The sequence below is a fragment of the Mustela erminea genome, chromosome 2 (assembly GCF_009829155.1).
Source record: "Mustela erminea isolate mMusErm1 chromosome 2, mMusErm1.Pri, whole genome shotgun sequence".
Classification (NCBI taxonomy): Eukaryota; Metazoa; Chordata; class Mammalia; order Carnivora; family Mustelidae; genus Mustela; species Mustela erminea.
Genome location: NC_045615.1, coordinates 53630452 through 53649748, shown reverse-complemented (window position 1 = coordinate 53649748; position 19297 = coordinate 53630452). Strand labels below are relative to the sequence as shown.

The window sequence follows — 19297 nt, the reverse complement described above, 5'->3', positions numbered from 1 at the left end:
TGATAATGTTTGGAAAGGACTTAATTTGTGAACATTCTCTTTTGTCCCTAAAATTCCAGAAAATACCTTAGGAGGGGGGTAAAAAATGCAACAGTTATGGTGCCTTGCTCTAAAGAGACTAATGCTATACTATGATTATTAACTATGATGAGATTTGCCCATTTGGGTTACAGAATCACAGCATTTCAGAGCCAGAAGACCTTACAGAGCTTGATCAATCTTTTATTTAAGTGATCAGTCTGAGGTTCCAAAACTAATTATGGCCTTCCCTGCCTCCCAAACACGTGCTCTTTTCAACACTGTACTTGCTTTCCTCCCCTGAAAGAGAGAACAGATGTAAAATGCTAGAATAAGAATAATAAATATACTGAAACATATTAGTCTATCTCATCCATTACTGTGATGAGAAATTGCAAAACAAGAATTATTTGACCTGAGAAATGAGAACACAAAGAAGACTGGAATTATATGAGATTATGAAAGTTAAAGTAAAAAATAATCAACTAGTCCTTCCTTATTATATGGTTTCATAATAAAATTATGAAGGGTCATTTAACGATTTAAATGGCAGGTAAAATTAAAACAAATAAAAGGAAATACCCTTGACATGCATAACAAGCCTCCAGAAATACACAAGGTCACAGAACAGAGGTCGCATCGTTAAATCCAGTAACATGATTTTAAAATAATCTGGGTCATTAGTGAAGCAAATATCTGATTATTTATGTTCAACATAAATATAATTTTCCATAATGGGAAAATTGTATTTTGGAATATAAGGAGTCACTAAGGAAGCTTTCTATTTGTTATGAATTATACTATAGCTTAGTATATCTGTGATATTTACACTCGTATTTCTTTAAAAAATCAAATGGCAATTACTGGACTAGCAAAAACATGTTCATATAACACATATTTGGTATTTGTAATACTGAAATTTTTTAATTTACCCTTTTGCTTATAGTGCCTAAACCGACCTTAGGTTTTGCTCTTCTCATAGCACTTTGGCTATGTTTCATCTGGTTATTCTGAACATTAAAGTTGTTTTTTTTTACTTTAAAAACTGCCTCGGCGAAACTCCCTGGCCACAGCCAAAGACCCCATTGCATTTTGCCTGCAAAACACACGGTATTGTGCTTCAAACAAAGAAGGTTTTAGGATTCTTTCTACAGAAGGTGTGTGTGGAGACAGGGAGCAGTGTCTGGCTGGTAGGCTATGTCCAGCTGGGCAAGCGGCAAACCAGCCTGGAGAACCACCTCAGGAATTCTGTTTCGTTCCACCGCCTGCTGACAAATGAAAATAGAAGACAGAAAATATGGGTGTTATCTCTTTACAGATGATGATCTAGAGCCCATTTCAATACTTTAAAAAATGATTTACACAAATTTCAATGTCAAACTCTCCATTCAGGTTTTTATTGTGTTTATAGTATATACCTTCTGGTATACCTTCTGGTCCCTCCCAACAACTGAACTGTTGCCAGACCCCACAGTCCAGTTTACTCTTAGGCATACATCATGATGCTTCCTTCAAAATAAGGTTTTAAATTTAATCACATCACTTCAGATAAACTGATCATTTTTAAGTGATTTTTCATCATCTGCATCTCTATATCCTTAGCAAATTATTTGAGGTATTTGATTTCCCAAACTCACTAAAATGTCACTACATTTAAACCATGTTAAATGCCCATCATCTCTTTCTTTCTTTCTCTCTTCCCCCCTTCCCCTCCTCTGGTTCTCTTTCTTTCTCTCTCTCTCTCTCACACACACATAAACATGTAGATCAAATCAATTTTACTAAAAAGGTCATAACTTTGGTCTAAAAAACAGTACCAGTGCTCTCTGTATAGAAATGGTCAGTAACTGAAAGGGAGAAAAAAGATTATACATTTAACGTTCATAATGTTTTTCCAAAGATTTTTAAATTTTCTCTCTTTATCCATCTCTCCTCTCAAAACATGATCAGTAATCCAAGTCTCTATCTTAAAAACTCTTTAACAGTCAACCTTTCTCTGTGCTCTCACAGCGCCTTCCCCACCAGAGGATGCGAAGTTAGGGTTTAGCATAGGTCCTACCACCTGCTGAACTCACTGTGCCTTAAACTGCTTCATCTGTTAAATGGAGATGACAATCACTACAATTGTAAAATGATGGACTTATTTAGCACATTGCCTAGAATATAAGAAAGACTCAAACACAGTAAGCCTTTCTTTTGCTTGCTTACATAAAACTGCAATACAACCATCCAGATAAATGCAGTTTCATCTCTTTTATCCATGGTCTTGCAAATTTCTCTGATTTAGTGTTCCATTTCTTGGTAATTTGGCAAAGTTGTGAGGTTTACATATGCTAAAGCATAAGGTCACTGAAAAATTTAGCAAATAAGGGAGGTAGGGGGCACTAGCTTTGAATTTTTTCAGGGGTATTCATGTCCTGGCAAATTAAAAGATGGATGGAGCCTCAAGGGAAAACCCAGTGGATATAATACAGCTATTTTTTTTAAAGCCCCTTGACAAGGTACTACCCCAAAAGTTATGAAGAAGAAAAGTGTCACCAGAAGATTACATGAACTTTTGCTGGAGAAACAAAGACAGTGGAAAAAAAGGGGGGGGCATTGCTTTGGCAGGAAAACTATAAATTGGGAAGGTGCTGGAAGTGATCTTATTTAACATCTTTATAAATGATGTAGAAGAGGAAATGTAGATTAAATTTTCCAGGTCTGCAAAAGACACTAACTTTTTCCAGTATGTGAAGTGCCAAGTCAATGGGATAACCTACAAGATGTCCAAAACTTTATGAGTTATTAGGGGAAAACATCAAATAAGATCCAAAGTGGAAAACTATAGGGTTATGGGTGTAAGGAAGGAAGTTACAATCTGTACTTCTCAGGATAATGGGCCTTAGTTATCATAAAAAGGAGTTTAAAAGCCACTGCATTAATGTGTTCCCTTGGCTAACAAAGCTAACAATGGCACCAACATTACGCGGTTTTCATCCTATTTAAAACCACAGTTCATCTTTACTTGAAATATTACCTGCATTTCTAGTCTACCACAGCCTAGCACTACAAAAATATCTGCTGCTGAATGAAGAAATTATAAGTTTAATTTCACCAAAAAAGAAAAAAAAGGAAAAAATTATTTAGAAGCTAAGGAAAATCCAGGGCAACTGGGTGATTCAGTAGGTTAAGCATCTGCCTTGGGCTAAGGTCGTGATCCCAGGGTCCTGGGACTGAGCCCTGCATCAGGCTCCCTGTTCAGTAGGGAGCCTGCTTCTCCCTCTCCCACTCCCCCTGCTTATGTGCTCAGGTGGGCATGCATCCGTATGCACATGCGCGCGGGCGCTCTCTCTCTCTCTCTCTCTCTCTATCAAATAAGTAAATAAATAAATCTTAAGGGGAAAAAAAAGAAACAAAGGATAATCCAAGCAAATAAAAATAGATGATCAAGTTGACCATAGGGAAGTCTTCTGAAGAAAAACAAGACCAGCGTTCTGTCAGCTTGCAAAGGTGAAGACCGCAATGAAACATTACAGACATCAGGATTCCTGGGCTCCATACAATGACGGAAAGTATGAACAAGGCAAATTCAAGCTAAAGAAGTGCTGCTATGCTTCAACAAGAATTCACAATCTGGTTGAAAGTTGAAACACAGATATAAATCCAAGAAGTTAAACCAACTAAACAATTCTAATTGGTTTCAAAAAGGAGGTAGTGTATGCAGATAAAGACTAAGGTATTCAGAGAATGGAAGACAGAATAATAAACCAGAAAGCACAGAACACCAACCCCAGCCTCCCCTAGGCATATCCCCTGACGGTACTGCCTAAGGAAAGAGGAAAAGACTGAATCAACCTGGCACTTAATAATGTTGTCATCAGCTGCTCATTTTTTCTTTCCCATATTCCATCTATTTGTGCTCTGCATTTATTTTTTGATGGTGTAGCATCTGTAACTTTAAACACCTCTCCCCTTAGAGCAAGACTCAAATCTCTCTTTGACACGTACAGCATCAAGTTCATTCATATTGCATAAATATTTAATAATTCCATTTGTAAGAAAGACATTATTCACAAACTAAAGATACAAAATATTATTGTTAAACTGCATTACACCTTCCAGGTTTAAGAAAGATGAGCCAAAAAAGGAAGTTACAGGCTCATGATAAGTCAAGCTGCATACCCGCTGAGTTGCAAGAAAAATGTTTAATATATAATAATAGCTTTCAAACCACAATTATAAAAACATGAGATTTCAAATAAAATACGGGCTACAGAGTATTTGGAGACAACCTATAAAATGCAACTCTGGGGGCACCTGGGTGGCTCAGTGGGTTAAGCCTCTGCCTTTGGCTCAGGTCATGGTCTCAGGGTCCTGGAATCAAGCCCCACATCAGGCTCTCTGCTCAGCAGGGAGCCTGCTTCCCCCTCTCTCTCTGCCTGCCTCTCTGCCTACTTGTGATCTCTCTCTCTCTCTGTGTCAAATAAATAAAATCTTTTAAAAAAATGCAACTGCAGATTTTTTTTATACCAAAGAGACTGTATGAAGGTATAAATATTGTCTAGATCCAAGTAATATCTATAATATATTTTATATAATAAGCCCATACCATCTGTTAATTTTTTAAAGATTTTTTTTTTTTACTTATTTATTTGAGAGACAGAGAGATAGAGCGAGCACAAGTGGGCAGAGGGGTAGAGGGAGAATGACAAGCAGACTCCCTGTTGAGCAGGGAGCCCAATGTAGGGCTCCATCCTACCACCCAAAGCCATCACCTGAGCGGTTAGAGGCTTAACTGACTGAGCCACTCAGGAGTCCTAGGTCATTTTTAGTTTCAGCTATAAGAATGCACTTCTTAAATGTTTAATACATGGACATTTCATAAATGTTAATATTTCATAAATATTAAGTGGAATTATACCTTAATAAGTTGTTTCATAACAAAATAGAAATTTTTCTTGCTGTTATTATCAGTCTATGATATTATTAGAGTATTTTAAGACTATGTCTACAGAATATCAAATCATCATTTCAATTATGCTAACTCAGTCAAAACTCCAATCAGTCAAAGGACGTAAAGCTAGTAAGGATCTTGGGAATTCTCTATAGGTTCAGAATCTTAGAAATGAGCATGTTTTAACAAAACCCTCTGGTTCAGAAAAGGTAGTCAGAAGATTTGATGTTTTCAAATCAAGTGCAAAAGTGAGAGAAAAAACAGAAGGGGAGATGGAGGGAAAAGTAGAATGGTGTGAAGAGTATTCGTGTATTCACAAAATAGCTGCCATTCTCACATCCAGATTAGGGCAGATACAGCAAAGTTTTGTTTTTTTGTTTTTTTGTTTTTTTAAAGCTAAATGTGTTTTAAATACCTGTAAACTGCTAAACATGATGTAACAAGAAATAAGGGCAGGAAGTTATGGTCTTTGTACCAAAGCATGTAAAACATGTCCCCACCCTGTTGATCACAAAGGATAACTTTTACAACTAAAAAACTTGAAAACTAAGTTTTTCTAAGCAATTTTCAATTTCTTCATAGCTCTGAAAAACAACAGATTACAATGTAAGAGAATGCACAAAATCTTTGATGTGCCTGAAATGCAGAAAGTTTCAAGGCAATACATTTTTTAAGAACTTTTGGATCACTTGCCATTTTTACAAGCAACAGCACCTGCTTCTATTAGTAAAAGAGTCAAAATTTAAATTCTACAAAACATTTTTCAGAAGAAGTTTGTTTATATATGACTTATCTTAGCCTTAACATTCTCTGCAGAAAATTAAAATGATAAAATTTAATGAAGTATAAGTTATAGAATTAACTATTTATGTCATCTGTATTTAAAGAAGTATACATTATTCCATAAATATGCACAATTATGGAGTAGGAAATGCCTAATTTGCCTACAAAAATCACAAGGGTTGGATGACTGAAGCAAGGAGTGAATCAGGTCCATTGAGAATTACTAAGAAAAACATAATCACACATAAATGCCACAGAATACAAAGATCATTTTCCAAATTGGTTCCAGAAAGAGCTCCTAGGTAAATTTCCATGAAAAGCTAATTTAATTCAATTAAACGGTATAGCATGGTTTTCCTCTTTAAAAAGGAGTTTAAATATTTTCATTTGCTAAAGATATTAAAGATAAGTGTGTTAAAGTGGGACTGATTGAATCTTGAGTGAGATGAGGATTCAAATTGTTGAAGGACCTCTGAATGATACAGGACTTCGTGAGCAGATGTATTTTAATCACTACAGTATAAATCCATCATTTATGAAGTACAGAGAGTAAAACTTACAACGGAATTTTTTTTACATCCTGCCACATAAGTATAATATTATTCCCCATTCAAAACTGTAAGATTTATTTAGAGACACTGCTTGCCCCCCAAATTAGTATATTATTAGAGCCCTACCTCCAACATGCAGTGAAGGAAACAGATTCATCTTTTAAAAATTAAACAGTCTGGGGCACCTGGGTGGCTAGTGGGTTAAAAATTAAATGGTTAAATTTATTTTAGATAATTCAAGTTTCCCTCTATAACATTTCCTAGTTAATCTCAAGACTATATAAGCTCACTCCCAGTCACTCGGGATAAGTAAGTAAGGCCTACAGAGCAGCCTAGTCATGGATTCTTCTGCGCCCATCTGGCTGCTGGCTAGAACACTGGAATGACTCATACAAATGAAGCAACCTGAGGTCACCTACTCCAGGTCTTTTTTAAAAAGAATTGCCAACTGCTTACCAGGTGGTTCCAATTTCCGAATGAGAGAGAAACTCATTCTAGATACACCATTTTATTTTCATATTGTCTCTGGCCACAGAATTTGGGGACTAAGGAAGGAAGCTCTTTTGAAATGTAGATTACTAATCATCTGAAAGCCAGAAAGCACTACATTTCTTGGATTAAGACTATAAGTAAAGTCAAGTGAAAAAAAGAAAGGCAAGACACAAAACCATCTTATCTTATGTTTCCGATTTTGTCAAGGAGAAGAAAAAGGACCTGAAATGCAAAGAGTGCCTATTTCTGGGTAGTGGAAGAATGAGTGATTTTTATTTTGTTATAAATTCCTATATTCCCCAAGTTCACGTCAATGAATATGCATTCTTTATTATTAGAAAAAAATAAGAGTAAGTAGCTTTCTAGAAAATATTATACAATATAAACTGTGGGCTCAAGAGTCCCCAGAGGTCCAGGGTATACTCACATCTATATTGGCAAAAAGTCTTTCTCTGGGTAAGAAAAATATTCATTTTTACTTTTAAAAAGAAAAAGGGAAAGGAAAACAAAACAAAACAAAACAAAACAAAACAAAAACAAAAACAAGAACTCCACTCCTATTCTAGGATAGGTGTGATGGGTAGAGGAAAAATTTCTGGCAACAATAATGGTCCCTTTCTTTCAGGAGACAATAGACTGGTGAATGTTTAGTCAATTATTTATGGGATCAACTTTTCCCAAAGTATGTTCTGAGGAATACTCCTTCAATGCTAGCATGGAATATATGCAGGGAAAAGTACAAGTCCTGTGATGGAATACCCCTTGGGGGACTGCCACAATGCACACTAGCATAATACAGGGCCACAGAAAGATTGCAGTTAGAAAATGCCAGCAGTTCCCCGACTTGTTTGATCATTTACTTATCAAATGCTTCTGTGGTGTTTACTACCTACCTGGCATTGTTATAGACCCTTTACAAATATTCACTCTTCTAATCCTCAAGTAAACCTATTTAGTAATCACTATTACTGTCATCCCCATTTTACTGATGAAGCAGAGACAAACAATGTTCAGTCAGTCACTTGCCCAAAGTCAAACAGCTAACAAGCAAAGCCAGTCACACCCCAGAGACCCCCAGCTAACCAGCTGGCAATGTTGCTGCCCACGGGATCCTTGTTGGGTTACACACCTGACATGCACAAAACCACTGTTATGCCTAAAAATCTCTGGAATATAATTATTAAACAAAAGAAGTTTTAGTAAATTTTTCATCTCTGTTGTCATTTAGTTTTATCAGACATAATTCAAAGGAGTTTAGATAAATAAATATCCATATAACTTAAGCCATTTCTATACTCTCAGGTATTTCCAGATTATTTATGAGGTAGTATTATTGGCCATTTTCTTTTTCTTCAGGCCTATCTAGCATTTTAAAAATCCTAATAAATATAACCACCACTGATCATTAGAGATCAGGTTATACATTAAATGTTGTGTTTTAAAATGAACAGACTTGTGTACCATGGTGTTGTCAATGTATGGCTATGTGAAAAACACAAGCAACAATCTATGTGACCTTACTTTTATTTAAAAAACATAAAAACACACAAGAAAACTCTTAAAGGTATATACATGTATACCAAAATACTACTTTAAGGTAATGGTATAAGGCAACCGTAGGTTTACATGCAATTTCTACTTCTCCCAAGATTTATTATTTGTGTCACTAGGAAAAGCTTTTAAAATTCACACATAAAGAGCCTGAAAAACAGATGCAGGTCAATAAAAGCCACTTAGAAATGCCCTGTTCAGGTGCCTGGGTGGCTCAGTGGGTTTAGGCCTCTGCCTTCAGCTCAGGTCACGATCCCAGCGTCCTCGGATGGAGCCCCGCGTCAGGCTCTCTGCTTCATTCTTTCTCTGCCTGCCTCCCTGCCTGCTTGTGATCTCTCTCTCTGTCAAATAAATAACAATAAAAATCTTCCAAAAAAAATAAATAAATGCCCCGTTCAGGTGCTTGTGATCTCAAGCAAATGAGAATCCTTCTTATTACTCTCTCCCACTAGGCCCTATTTATCTCCTTCACAGCCCTAATCACAAACTTGATTTATAAATATTGTCTAGTTTTTTATCTTCTGCCCCTTCCAATCTTATCCCAAATGAGGGTAAACATATCTGTCCTTTTGTATCCACAATGCCTCGCACAGTACCTGGCCCCAAATACTGACTTTGCAAATATGCTTTGCATTAATGAATTAATAAGAGTCAACGAAACAATCAAATTACATACATATAGGAGATATATGGATGATGGCCAATGTAAGTGTTAATTTTTTTAAAGATTTTATTTATTTATTTGACAGAAGAAGGATACAAGCAGAGGGAGCAGCAGGCAGAGGGAAAAGGAGAAGCAGGCTCCCCACTAAGCAGGAAGCCCGATGTGGGACTCCATCCCAGGACCCTCGGATCATGACCTGAGCTGAAGGCAGATGCTTGACCAACTGAGCCACTCAGGCTTCCCTAATTTAAGTGGCTAAACCAATATATCTGTCGACAGAATTATTTATATAACATCTTGGGTTTTCTATGCCAATGTTGCATGAATAGAAGCATAAAAGTTGGGGTGAAAAGCAGATGTCCAACAGACGTAAGAGTGGCCAAGGCTTTCACAAGCTGAATCAACAGAAAATGAGATCTTAACTGTTACAACTTCTGACAAGTTGGAGAGGATTTATTTATAAGCAAACAATATAATAAGGTATAGACAGGAGTGCAAAAGAATATTGAAGGGTGGGGCAGTAAAGCGGGGTGGTAAAAGCAGAAGGGCTATTACAGAGATTACTGGAAGGGCAGAATTACAGAAGGAAGACTACCTTATAACAAGCAGTGCCTTTCAGTGCAGGGACACAGGCAGCCCAAACTGATGTAGCAGAGAAGAAGCTAAGAGAATACTCTCCTCTCCACTCTCCCCTTATTTTCCTTTTGGGGCTCCCCAATGAACTAAGCCATCTGGAGATGAGAACGTTCATGCAGGTACTGTTTTAGGCAGAGAGCATAAGGTAGAAGGGTTGAGAGTGGATCTGGAGAGGCAAAGAGAACATTTCTGACATAGAAGGCAAATAACGCAGGAGGTTTTTAACAAAATGGAATTAGAAAAGCAAAGAAGAGATTCAGATACAAAAGGGACTCCTGACTAACTGAAAAGGACTAAAACAGTGGAAGAATTGCTAAATACATTAAAAAATAAGGTAATGCCAAGTTGTCTGCAACTCCATTAGAGTAGAACACTACATTCAGTAATAAGAGGAAGGATATAGGGATAATCATTCATCATGTGCACTCTTATGGCCCAATGTTTACTGGACAACAGACCAGTAGCTTATTCCCAGAAAAAGATCCAACAATTTAGCATCTTTTATAGATGGTTATAAAATATATTAGATAAAACTCACTGATTTCTATCAAGATATTAATTTAGACAAAGGCACCATCATTACAGACTTTCTTGGAATCATTTTAGATTCACAAATCAACAAATTAACCAGTGACAGATGTGTCTGTATTTGTTTAAGTCCATGTCTATATAACTGCTATAAAAATGACTAAAATGTTTATCTCAAGATGCCAGGCAAGAAAGGTTATGAAGAGAGATACAGGATTGTATCTTTCTCTTTTAGCCAATAAGGAAATACAACCTTCAGAAAAACCATTTCCAAACTTGCTACTTAGTATCTTCTGAAGCTGAAGGCCCATGCAGTCATGTGTTTGCTGGAAGACAAGAGAAATGAAGTCGGCTGAATCAAATCTATAGGTACTCTAGTAGACTGCATCCAAGAGCATTCCACAAATATTCACTGAGCGCCTACTATATACTAGCTCTTTACAAAGGGCTGGGATACAGGATGGGCGAGATCCACAACTAAAAATGCAGAATTCACAGTGAAGTTTTTTTTTTTTTTCAGTGTTTCAAAATTCATTGTTTATGCACCACACCCAGTGCTCCATGCAATACATGCCCTTCATAATACCCACCACCATGCTTACCCCACTCCCCATCCCCTCCCCTCCAAAATCCTGTTTGTTTCTCAGAGTCCACAGTCTCTCATGGTTTGTTTCCTCCTCTGATTTCCCCCAACTCACTTCTCTTCTCCATCTCCCAATGTCCTCTGTGTTATTCCTTATGCTCCACAAGTAAGTAAAACCATATAACTGATTCTCTCTGCTTGACTTAATTCACTCAGCATAATCTCCGCCAGTCCCCTCCATATTGATACAAAAGTTGGGTATTCATCCTTTCTGATGGAAGCATAATATTTCATTGTATATATGGACCACATCCTCTTTATCCATTCATCCCTTGAAGGGCATCTTGGTTCTTTCCACAGTTTGGCCACCATGGCCATTGCTGCTATGAACATTGGGGTACTGATGGCCCTTCTTTTCACTACATCTGTATCTTTGGGGTAAATACCCAGTAGTGCAATTGCAGGGTCATATGGTAGCTCTATTTTTTAAACTTCTTAAGGAATCGCCACACTGTTTTCCAAAGTGGCTGCACCAACTTGCATTCCCACCAACAGCGTCAGAGGGTTCTCCTTTCTTCACATCCTCTCCCACACACGTTGCTTACTGTCTTGTTAATTTTGGCCATTCTAACTGGTGTAAGGTGGTATCTCAATGTGGTTTTGATTTGATCTCCCTCATGGCAATGATGATGAACGTTTTTTCATGTGTCTGTTAGCCCTTTGTAAGTCTTCTTTGGAGAACTGTTTGTTCATATCTTCTGCCCATTTTTTGGCATGGTTATCTGTTTTGTGTGTGTTGAGTTTGAGGAGTTCTTCACAGATCTTGGATATCAGCCTTTGTAGTGTCATTTGTGAGTACCTTCTCCCATTCCGTGGGTTGCTTCTTTGTTTTGTTGACTGTTTCCTTTGCTATGCAGAAGATTTTGACTTGATGAAGTCCCAATTGTTCATTTTGGCTTTTGTTTCCTTGGCCTTTGGAGACATATCTTGAAAGAAGTTGCTGTGGCTGATATCGAAGAGGTTACTGTCTATGTTCTCCTCTGGGATTCTCATGGATTTCTGCCTCACGCTGAGGTCTTTTATCCATTTCGAGTTTATCTTTCTGTATGGTGTTAAGAGAATGGTCAAGTTTCATTATTCTATACATAGCTGTCCAATTTTCCCAGCACCATTTATTGAAAAGACTGTCTTTTTTCCACTGGGTATTTTTTCCTGCTTTGTCGATGACTAATTGACCATAGAATTGAGGGTCCATATCTGGGCTCTGCACTCTGTTCCACTGGTCTATGTGTCTGTTTTTGCGCCAGTACCATCCTGTCTTGGTGATCACAGCTTTGTAGTAAAGCTTGACACCAGGCAACGTGATGCTTCCAGTTTTTTCTTTTTCAACATTTCCTTAGCAATTCGGTGTCTCTTCTAGTTCCATACAAATTTTAGGATTGTTTGTTCCAGCTCTTTGAAAAATGCCGGTGGAATTTTGATTGGGGATGGCATGAATTTCTTAAAGAAGCATGTCATTTTCAGAGCTGAGGGGCAGAGAAAATTGCCACAGATACCTGGTGAGAGGAATTCTGACTTGCTTCCTTTCTTTTGTAACCAGAACACAAATTGTATGTAAAATGAAGTGATGTTAGTTGAAAGAGTCAAGAATCCCCAGGGAGTCCAAAGATCACACAGAGCCCTAAAGAACTTGGCCACACTTCTCAGGATATGTAGCAGCCCCTGAATCAAGAAGCTTGTGGCCCAGGAGATACTTGGAGGATGGTAAGCACGTGGGGAACTAAACTGCTGAGGTGTGTGATATAAAAGTAAAAGCAACTGTTGGGCCAGTGGATTACTGCAATGCAGATGAAGGAGGAGGGAAGAATGATTCAACTCAGTGACTCTTACTCAGTAATAAGAACAATGTCTGATCAATTTCTCTGGCCAAACCACCAAACTATCAGCTAGATCCTGCTCATAGTCTCCCACAACATCTTACTTCAGACATTCTTGCTCACACTACAGAAATGCTAAGTCATATTTGCAGACTTCTCTGTATAAAGTCTCCCAGGGTGGTTTAGTAAGATGTCTGAATAAAATGTATACTTCATTACATGGTCCTGGTTATACCTCTGACCTCATTCTTACCATCTCATCTGCTTGCCTGAATCCAATCCCACTGACCAGTGTGTGCCCAACTCGCTGCTGCTTTAGAGACAGCTTCCATGTTCCCCCTGCCAGGAAGCTCTCTGGGATTTTCAGTGGGCTGGCTTTCTGGGTGTTCAGGGACATCCTCAGAGAGGCCTTCCTCAACCACCCCACATGAAGAACAACCCCAGCTGTCACAATACCCAGTCATCGTTTCCTATCAATCTTCACCATTATAAACGACCTTACTCATGTGCTTGTTCATGGTTATTTTCACTCTCTAGAGTGCAAGCTCTAGGAGAGTGAGAACCTTGTGGCTCTTATGGTACAGTTCCCTGAGATATATAATAATGCCAGGCAGAGAGTAGGCACTCAAACATTTAAGTGAAATGACTTAATGCAATTAAACTCACTGGCCTATAAAGCAGATGCTCTAAAAATCATGAAAACAGATTACTGCCCGATGTACATTATATAATACTCTTTCTTTAATCTTTAATAGTATAGGGGAACTTAATACTCAGCAGCAACAAAATGTGCCTCTTACAGACTCCCAAATCTTCATTTATTTCTCTTTCCGGACTCTACCTCTAATACGTTTTAGTTCTTCAATTTTAATTCAGACTGAATGTCTTTTAAATGTAGTATTTCTAGCCCTGTCCCTTCCTTCCTCCAAAATTCTAGGTGACTATGTATTCCAACATTTCTACTTCAATTTCTGCCATCACGTCACATGTAGCATATGAAAATCTGAAATTAGTATCTCTCGGGCAAAATCAGCTTCTCCTTCTATCCTAAGAACTTTCTCAACCATCTTCCAGATACCCGGATTTAAAAGCGAGGAATTATCTTGATTATGAAATTCAACAACTGGAAGGGAGATTGGAAGAGTAAGTGGTCTTGAAGATTTTTTTAAACTGTGTTAGCCTTTTTTTTCCCCCCCAAACAAAAGCTCACGGGGAAGTCTGATATGTAAAACAGATGAATATGCAGTTGTTCTGGGAGTTAAACCGGTGGTCTCTGAAGAAAAACTTCAAAAAGCTCCCCTAATCTGGTCCAAACTTCCTTTCTTTTCTCCCTATCCCCCATTCAACACATGCTCAGGAATTTAGAGAGGAGAAAATTTATTCCAGAGAATCTGAATCTTCTTTTCAGGTAGAAATAAATATTCTGCTAAAAACGACACAGCCCCCAACACTATGCTCAGCATAAAAGCATTTAGAGATCAGTGTTCTAGAAGACAAACATGACCTCCATGACTATGTATGACCAGTGATTACCCGTTATTTCAAAATGGTACGTTTCATGCATGACTTATTGGTCAGCATGAGAAGAAATCCTCAGAGTTTAGATAGTAATTTTTAGCTCCTGGTAATAGATTTCTCTACTTCTAGTAAAAGAAGGCAAGTAGGGAGGTCCAAGGAAAATGACTGTGGCTTCATTGTCTATTGTTTAACAAGGCTTTCAAATGGTTCAGGCCTCATCCTCTTCAACTTTAATATTAATGTGTGTGAGGAAATGCTTTCTAAGCCCTCAGTCTATGCTCTGTTCTACTACACTGTAGTGTTTCCCTTGAACTACTGCACCTACAGAGAATTAGCATCAAAAGTTACACACAAGGGCCCCTGGGTGGCTCAGTGGGTTAAAGCCTCTGCCTTTCTGCTCGGGTCATGATACCAGGGTCCTGGGATCAAACCCAGCATTGGGCTCTCTGCTCAGCGGGCAGCCTGCTTCCCCCACCCAGCCCCCCTCTGCCTGCCTCTCTGCCCACTTGTGATCTCCGTCTGTCAAATAGATAAATAAAATCTTAAAAAAAAAAAAAAAGTTACACAAACCATCCTTCAAGAATTTTCTGACCATATTCTTACGGCAGATATTGCACTGGGCACTTGAAATCCAGACAAGGAAAGAAAAGGGACACTATTTTACCTCAATGAAAAGACAGCCCAGTGAGGAAGTCAAGCAAGTAACAAGACAAGCAGAGGTAAACAGAGAGAAGTATACAGAGAAGCCAGAGAAGGAGACATGAGGAGGCTTACAAAAATGAGGCAAGGCTGGAGCTGGAGTTGCCAGGTTGGAGTGGGTGAAAACGAACTTTAGATTTGGATGATAAATCTCAGCTGAACACTGGAAGGTCCTATATATACCAAAAGATATCACATTCTAAGTTACCTTACACTTTTACATAATGAAATCAGCATTTACTGTAATAAAAATATTTTATCAGGCCATCTCACATGGTTTTCCAAGTTTATGAGGAAAAAATTAAGTCAATTTCCTCTTAATAAATATTATTTAATGACTGGAACATTTTGAGGGACATATATGAACACACCAGGAGTAGAGGCAGCACGTCACTCAGGAACAATAATCTACCCGGGAATTTCAGACACCCCTGCCCAGGCTAAATACGACACAGCACCTGGCAGACAAGGTGGCAAAGCCCCTATAAATAGTGATGATTCACTAAAGTGACATAAATCAGGATTTTAACTCACCAAAAGCTAACATTTTGATTTAAAATACCAAATCAGTGCCGTTAAAATTCATCAGGAGACCCTAGCACATAAGTAATGAGAACATATCAACTTATATCTCCTGACCGAAAGGAAAAGGTGGTTTTCTAAATGGTATTTGAGATTGGACAAATAACACACTGTATCAAGTTTTGTAGCCCTAGGGCATATTTTGCTAAAAACAAAGGTACATTATGTATGACTAAAGAAAACAGTGAAAATCAGAGCAATTAATTTCCCAGCTATGTTTCCCATAAAAAACATCGCTACTATGATTTGCTTACAGCACACCACCGTTTTTTGCATCACACAATGATCTAAGTGTATAATAACTTGCATATTTCACTAAGATGTAATATCCCTCAAAACGTCCTTATAGTGAAAGTTTTCCAAAAAAAAATTATTGATCTCTGGAATATCTCATGTCTTAAAATTATGGACAAATCCTCTTCTATTTTCTTTGCAGTTAAAAATAATTCTTCTTGATCACTGGAGTGTAAAGAGGTATAAGAGCACAAAGACCGAATATTTTCTTAAAAACAAATGTCCCACTTGACACAGGACATTTCTCATAATTTCTCAAAACAGTAATTAGAAGAGTTGTCACTAGGATCCTAAAAATATACATAAGAAACACAGATACTAGTTGGCATCAGTTTAGTATAGCAGAAATTTCCATAAATACTTTTTCAAATTATTTTCAACTACTTTACAGCTGACTCCTCTCATTATTGGCGGCTTTTCTATTTCTTTCCACAATTCAGAAACATTTCTCAGGTTGTTCTGCTTCACTGCAAATACGTTTGGTACATTCTCTTTATACATTGGAGGCAATTAAGCCGCTCTCTTCTTCTGTTTTCTTTCACTGGCACCTCTGTGGCTGTTCAGTCACTGACCTCACCTTGGTGGAAAGGTGACTAAGAAAAGAGCAATTCCTAATAATTCAAGGAAACCACAGAGTTCCCATTCTCTGGAAAACAAATACGAAGGATCCAGAATCCAGCTGGAGTGGTGCAGCTCAAAAGGAATAAGACACCACACTGGACAACTTCCGGAGGATCTTCTCTGTCTGAAACCCTAACACTGCAAGGGACAGACAGAAATATGGAGCCCCGACAGACACGGTCACGAGTAGACTGATGGGCACTGACAGCGAGAGAGAGACAGACAGACAGACGCGGAGGTAGGTACAGTGAGACAAGCAGCACAAAGTCAGCCTGCAAAAAAGAGTCACTGAAAGAGTGTAGGGGACAGAGAGGGAAGAAGATAAGGAGACCGAGAGGCAGGGACGTGGGACAGAGAAGGGGGTGGGGAGAGGGAGACACACACAGAGAGAGAGAGAGACCGAGGGAGAAACAGAGGAGGTGGGGAGTGGGAAAGAGACAAACAGGGAATGGGAGAAAAACGAGGGAAAGACAGAAACACTTGAGAACGTAGCAGAGACAGTAATAGAGGGAAAGCGACTCGCAGTCGCGGCAGAAACGCACGCCCAAGCCCGAGACCCCGCAGCCCTCCGCTCCGCACTTTCTCCCGCCGCACAGCCCAGTTTCCGGAGGCTTCCGAGGCAGGTGGCTCCGCAGAGCTGGGTGCCCGCCCGAACTGCCGCCCCGCCGCCGGGCCCCCTCCCACTTCATCCCCATTCCGGAGCTGCCTGTCGCTCGCCCTCCCAAGCCCACCCCGGGGACGCGGGTCCCGACTCCCCGCCTCAACCCGTCCCTCCTTCCCCAACTGCGGAGCACGTGTCCCGCCCGCGGCCGCCTCTGCCCCCAGCTCGTGACCGGCACCGGCACGAGGTTTCGGGGTCCCGGCAGCGTCGCTCGCGCACAAAGCCCGGGAGCCACCTCCCGACCCGCTCCCCCCGCCGCCGCCGCCCCGCGCCCGCGCGGCTCGTTCTTCTCTCCCCGCGCGCCGGGTCCCGCCCGGGGCACCGCCACCGGCTCCGCGCGCCGCCCCTCTGCCCACGCCGCCTCGGCTGCCTCCCGCTCGCTCGCCGGTACGGAGCCCCGCGCGCCAGCCCGCCCGCGCCTTACCCGCCGCTGAGCTCCGGCCACCAGCGTCCTGAGCGCCGCTGTCCCCGAGGCCCCCGAACTGTCCGGGCGCCCCGCGCGGGCCCCACGCCAACTCCGCGCCCCGCGCCGGGCCACACCGTCAACTTCTGGCAGCCGCGGCCGCTCTGCCGCCGCCGCGGGACTTTTTTTTTTCCCCTCTCGCTCCTCGGCTGCCTCTGGATCTTTTTTTTTTTTTTTTTTCCCTTCACTTGCCCTCTCCAGCTCCCACTAGTGATTGGAGACTGAGAGCCAAGTACTTAGCGGAGGGATTACACTTCTCGACGCTTGGAGCTGCCCCAGCTCCGCTGCGTGTGTGAGGAGTGGTGAGCGGACTCGGGGAGCGGCGCCCTTCACGCCTTTCCACAGCGCTGGACGGAAGGGGACTGCCGAGCTGCGCCCGCGGCGCGAGCATCACTGCCGCGCACTGCTCCATGCCTGCGTGGTCGTGGATAAGAAGGAGGTCCCCCCCCCCCAAAAAAAGGAAGCTACGGTTTGAAGAATGAAGTTTCGTGGAATTACTGTACATCGAGACTTGACAGGGGCTCCCCAAGATAATCCAGTGCCGTGGATTTAAACTTCTCAGGGCCATTGACACTTTTGAGAAGTTGATAAATGCTGACGCACCTCGTAAAAAACACATGTACACATCGAATTATGTCTGCTTTTCTGGGCGGGCGTTTAGCAACTCTGAAACGTACACCTAGACCACCTAAGGAAATGAAATATTTCCTTTCCTCAAAGATTTTGAAACTGGTAAAATAAAATACAAAATAAAAACGTCTTCCGTTTATATTTGATGAAATTTTACAATTAGTAGTGTGTGTTTTGGAAAAGTATGTCATCTCTTTACTTTGTGGTCTCCTTGCTAAAACTTTCAGGGTTGAAATATTTTCTAAGGAAGTAAATACAAATTAAGCTAGTCTGCAGTCTTTCAGGAGATTTGAGGAGAGTTAACTTTCTAAAATCAGCTGTATTGCCAACTCTGTCTCCCACGGAGCTATCTCTTGGCTTCTTCTTCTTCTTTTTTTTTTTTTTTTTTTCTTCCCGATGCCTTTCAGCTGCCCATTCTCAGAATTTCCTTTTTTTTTTTTTTGAAAATTTTTCTAAATAAACTGATAACTCCTCTCTAGTCACCAAATGTGTGATTTAAATAACTCGATACAATTGCACTCTGACCTAGCTTCTTTCCAATTGTCTTCACCTCTGTCTCTATACCCTATTAAATTCTTGGCAACCAGTTTTCTTTCAACTCCTCCTTTTTCTAAAATTATTCCCATTACTTTTTTTAATGTTAGGCATTAAATATAATCCTCTGAACTTATCAATAATTCTATTGTGTATAAATGTATTTTCAAAGCTCCCACTGAGGAACAGGGGGCACTCTAGTCATTTGTTGATGAGCTTTTGAAATGTGGCACATTTCCCCCAAAGAAATGTTAGGATCCCCAACAAAGTATATTTGCTCTATAATGTACCGGAACCATGATATTGTTAGGACAAAACTGAATTCTGGTGCCTGGTGCTGGATGGGAAGGAGAAAGTTCTGTTTAAGGTAATATGAGAAAATGTTCAAAACAGGCACCATTTGTCACAGGCATCATTTTGCCTTCCTTACTCAACCTTCATAATAGGGTCCCTGGTGCCCCTTCAATTGACGCTCATCTCAAGTTCTCTCTGATCCAAAATTCTTTTACTCCTTGTCCTCAGTCCTATTTCCTATCTTCTCCCTACTGATATTAACCAGGTTTCAACAGAAAAGAAATCTCATTTAATCAATCCCCTGTATTGTTTGAATTACTGACACTTTTATTTGGCAAAGTTTTTTTTTTTTCTCTTAGAATTTCTGTCCTCAAAAATGGCA

The 19297-nt window shown here is 39.9% G+C and overlaps 1 protein-coding gene across 5 annotated transcripts in view; it reads right to left on the bottom strand.

Moving 5' to 3' along the window:
• BMPR1B (bone morphogenetic protein receptor type 1B) overlaps positions 1-18176 on the bottom strand; it is a 395494-nt gene extending 377318 nt beyond the window's left edge. For all 5 annotated transcript variants that reach the window (XM_032332935.1, XM_032332934.1, XM_032332938.1 and 2 more), the window contains exon 1: positions 17419-18176. The gene's annotated coding sequence lies outside the window, so the exon portion shown is untranslated. The remainder of the gene's footprint in view (positions 1-17418) is intronic.
• Positions 18177-19297: the final 1121 nt, after the last annotated feature.